This window comes from Oncorhynchus nerka, linkage group LG5, assembly GCF_034236695.1.
Source record: "Oncorhynchus nerka isolate Pitt River linkage group LG5, Oner_Uvic_2.0, whole genome shotgun sequence".
NCBI classification, from domain to species: domain Eukaryota; kingdom Metazoa; phylum Chordata; class Actinopteri; order Salmoniformes; family Salmonidae; genus Oncorhynchus; species Oncorhynchus nerka.
Genome location: NC_088400.1, coordinates 43,750,588 through 43,755,370, shown reverse-complemented (window position 1 = coordinate 43,755,370; position 4,783 = coordinate 43,750,588). Strand labels below are relative to the sequence as shown.

General features: G+C 40.6%; 1 long non-coding RNA gene across 1 annotated transcript; it reads right to left on the bottom strand.

Moving 5' to 3' along the window:
• Positions 1 to 3,635: 3,635 nt before the first annotated feature.
• On the bottom strand, positions 3,636 to 4,535 carry LOC115129936 (uncharacterized). The gene is made up of 2 exons (XR_003863701.2): positions 4,267 to 4,535; positions 3,636 to 3,934 (listed from the first exon to the last, which is right to left on the bottom strand). It is a non-coding gene; the product is annotated as an uncharacterized LOC115129936 (long non-coding RNA).
• Positions 4,536 to 4,783: the final 248 nt, after the last annotated feature.

Sequence of the window (4,783 nt, the reverse complement as noted above, 5' to 3'; positions counted from 1 at the left end):
TAATCCATTTAGAATTAGGCTGTAACGTCACAAATTGCGTAAAAAACTCAAGGGGTCTGAATACTTTCCAAATGCTAAAATGAAAACTAAAATGTAAACCTACATGCAACAATTTCGAAGTTTTTAATGAGTTACAGTTCATATAAGCTAACATGTCAATTGAAATAAATTCATTAGGCCCTAATGCCTTAAAGAGCATAGGCCCGCCTACTTGGCTGCCAATCAGAATACTTTTTTTCCACAAAAGGTCTTTATTACAGACAGAAATACTACATTTGAAAGTGTTCATTTATTGTCTCCAGCACAAGATCCACCTGTGTAATGATCATGCTGTTTAATCAACTACTTGATATGCCACACCTGTCAGGTGGATGGACTATCTTGGCAAAGGAGAAATGCTGACTAACACAAATGTAAACAAACTTGTGTACAAAACTTTAGAGAAATAAGCTTTATTCGCGTATGGAAAATGTGTGATTTTATTTCGGCTTATGACACACGGGGCCAACACTTTAGATGTTGCATTTATATTTTTGTTCAGTGTAGTTTTTAGGCCAAACTGTTCGGGCGCTACAGATGTTTTTGAGAGAAGAACGATTTTTGGGATGTCTGACAAGCATTCCTCTTGCTCTGCCACCTTTCACCGCAGATGCGAAAGTGCGACATCGGCGGATGCGGTGGATTGAGATGCATCCAATACAAAAAAACTGATGGAATTGATGGGGATATTTCTTTATGACCATCAGGTGACGTTCCCAGGACCCAACGGAAACTAGACAAAACCTCCAGGGGACCATAACACAGCGTCAGGATAACTTTAGGAAACCATTTTGTGACGTCCCGTGTATATCCTCATTATTGTTTGCAGGGCTTAGACATTCTTGCATACAGAATCTTGGTCTGCGCTTATGGACTGCCCTCTTCAATTCAAACCTCTGGTTTACAATGGGGATCAACTCCAGAGACTGAGATGACCTTCGCAAAATGTTGAATTTGTGATAATTTAATAACATTTTCTTTCTGGATTTTCATATGTGCTTGGGGTTATTGTCTTGCTGGAAGATCCACTTGCGGTGTCAGCCACCTGGCATAGGCAACTAGGTGTTTTGCTAAACTGTCCTCGTACTTGGTGAAGCTCACTGGTTCAAATACCCTAGACAACAATGTGAAAAATCTGTCTGTGTCCTTGAGCAAGGCACTTAACCATAATTTGCTCCAGGGGTGCAGTAATACTATGGCTGACCCTGTAAAACAACACATCTTACTGCAATTATCTGGTGTATTTGACAATAAAACACACATAAATACATACACTATATATACAAAGGTATGTGGACACCACCTCAACTGAGTGGATTCACTATCTCAGCCACACCCCTTGCTGACAGAGGTATAAAATTGAGCACACAGCCATGCAATTTCCATAGACAAACATTGGCAGTAGACTGGCCTTACTGAAGAGCTCAGTGACTTTCAAAACGGCACAGTCATAGGATGCCACCATGCAAACAAGTCAATTCTCTCTGAAGAGATGAATCACGCTTCACCATCTGGCAGTCCAACGGACAAATCTGGGTTTAGTGGATTCCAGGAGAATGCTTCCTGCCCGAATGCATAATGTCAACTGGAAAGTTTGGTGGAGGAGGAATAATGATCTGGGGCTTTATTTCATGGTTCAGGATAGGCCCCTTAGTTCCGGAAAAGGCTAATCTTAACACTACAGTATAAAATGTCAGTTGATGACAATTCTCCCGGATCCGGGAGAGGGAGTTCCAGGAGGTTAACTTGAAACTACCCATCCCGGATCCGGGAGAATTGTCATCAACTACACTAATTAGCATAGCGCGACGGTAAAAAAATATTGCTCGAAAGTATTCATATTCATTAAATCACAAGTGAAATATAGTGAAACACAGTTTATCCTTTTGTTAATCACCCTGTCATCTCAGATTTTTAAATTATGCTTTACAGCCAAAGCAAAACAAGTGTTTGTGTAATTTTATCGATAGCCTAGCATAGCATTATGTCCAGCTAGCAGCAGGAAGCTTGGTCACGAAAATCAGAAAAGCAATCAAATTAACCGTTTACCTTTGATGATCTTCGGATGTTTTCACTGATGAGACTCCCAGTTAGACGAGACTCCCAGTAAAATTCCTCCGTTTGCTTGTCACGTTATGTTCAGAAATCCACCGGAAATAGCGGTCACGACGATAATATCGACAGAAACATGGCAAACATTTTCTATAATCAAACCTCAAGGTTTTTTTCAAATATCTATTCGATAATATATCAACCGGGACAATTGGCTTTTCAGTAAGAGCGAGAGGAAAAATGACTACCTCTGTCTTTTACGCAAGAATCACTCTGAGAGCCCTCAGCTGGCCACTCTTCAACATAAAGGCGTCAAACTACGTCACAATGCTGTAGACACCTTGGGGAATACGTAGAAAAAGGAATCTGATTGATATCCCTTTCAGTGGCCAATAGGGGTACATAGGAACACAATGGTTTCAAAACATGAGTCACCTCCTGATTGGATTTTTCTTAGGCTTTCGCCTGCAAAATCAGTTCTGTTATACTCACAGACAATATTTTGACAGTTTTGGAAACTTTATAGCGTTTTCTATCCTAAGCTGTCAATTATTTGCATATTCTAGCATCTGGTCCTGAGAAATAGGCGGTTTACTTTGGGAACGTTATTTTTCCCAAAATAAAAATAGTGCCCCCTAGTTTCAAGAGGTTATTAATGCAACCGTTGTGTCAGATTTCAAAAAAGCTTTACCGAAAAAGCACAACATGCAATAATCTGAGTACAGTGCTCAGAGACCAAAACAACCCAAACAGATATCCGCCATGTTGTGGAAAACAGAAGTCAGAAATGGCATAAATATTCACTTACCTTTGATGATCTTCATCAGAATGCACTCCCAGGAATCCCAGTTCCACAATAAATATTTGATTTGTTCGATAAAGTCCATAATTTATGTCCCAATACCACCTTTTTGTTCACGCGTTTAACCCAGTAATCCAAATTCATGACGCGCGATCACTAGGTGCAGACAAAAAGTCAAAAAGTTCCTTTACAGTCCGTAGAAACATGTCAAACGATGTATAGAATCAATCTTTAGGATGTTTTTAACATAAATCTTCAATAATTTTCCAACCGGAGAATTCCTGTTGTCTTTAGAATTGAAATGGAACGCAAGCTAACTATCACGTGAACGCGCGTGGTCAGCTCATGCCTCTCTGGCAGACCTCTGACTCATTCCCCTCTCATTCGTCCCCACTTCACAGTAGAAGCATCAAACAAGGTTATAAGGACTGTTGACATCTAGTGGAAGCCTAAGGCAGTGCAATATGACCCCATAGACACTGTGTATTCGATAGGGAATGAGTTGGATTTATTTCTCAGGTTTTTGCCTGCCATATGAGACTCAATAAGGCCCCCAGCCATAACAAGTTAAAAGACTAGGCAGTGAATACCAACCAAAGCGCATCGTAATTAGCATTAAGCCACCATAATGCAAAAAAATACTATATTCCAAAATGCCTAGGAACCAACCTTATATCCCAGCCCAGCCCCCACTTGTTAAACCGGCTCTTAGCCCATAACAAAGAGGGAGACAACGCGGAGATAAAGAAATAAGTAACGTATATTTATTAAATAAAGTAACCTATATACAAATAACAATGGCGTGTGTAGTCAGTATTGTAAGTGAAAGGATGAGTGCATAGATGGTGATAATGAGGGGTGTTGAGAGGTGCCAAAACAAAAACAAAGACGCCCCAAAATGCCACAAAAAAAGACAACAGTGTGTCTGCATGGAGAGTGACCTCGATGTATGGGGGAAAGGTGTATTTAACCCCGGGACACATCCGAGCCCAGGTGTGTTCCATTTCGCTGAAGACTCTCACAGCTCGGCCCACCGACATCCTATTAAGGAAAGCAAGAGCAGAGAGAAATAATTTGTCAGATATAGTGGGAGGGTATTCATAATATGTATGTGTGTGTATAGAGTGCATTGGAAAGTATTCAGACCCGTTGACTATTTCCACATTATGTTACGTTACAGCCTTATTCTAAAATATATACTTTTTAAATATCCCCATCAATCTACACACAACAACCTATAATTACATTTTTTCTCATAAAAAAAAACTGAAATATCACATTTACAGAACCTTTACTCAGTATTTGGATGAACACCTTTGACAGCGATTATAGCCTTCAGAATTTTGGGGTATAACGCTATAAGCTTGGCACACCTGTATTTGGTGAGTTTCTCCCATTATTCTCTGCAGATCCTCTGAAGCTCAATCAGGTTGCATGGGGAATGTTGCTGCTCAGCTATTTTTAGTTCTCTCCAGAAATGTTCGGTTGGGTTCCAGTCCAGGCTCTGGCTGAGCCACTCAAGGACATTCAGAGACTTACCCCGAAGCCACTCCTGTGTGGTCTTGGCTGTGTGCTTAGTGTCATTGTCCGGTGGGAAGGTGAACCTACACCCCAGTCTGATGTCCTGAGCGCTCTGGTGCGGGTTTTCATCAATAATCTTTCTGCACTTTGCTCAATTCAATGGGGTGGCAGGGTAGCCTGGTGGTTAGAGTGTTGGACTAGAAACCGGAAGGTTGCAAGTTCAAACCCCTGAGCTGAGAAGGTACAAATCTGTCATTCTGCCCCTGAACAGGCAGTTAACCCACTGTTCCTAGGCTGTCATTGAAAATAAGAATTTGTTCTTAATTAACTGACTTGCCTAGTTAAATAAAAGTAAAAAAATAAATAAAT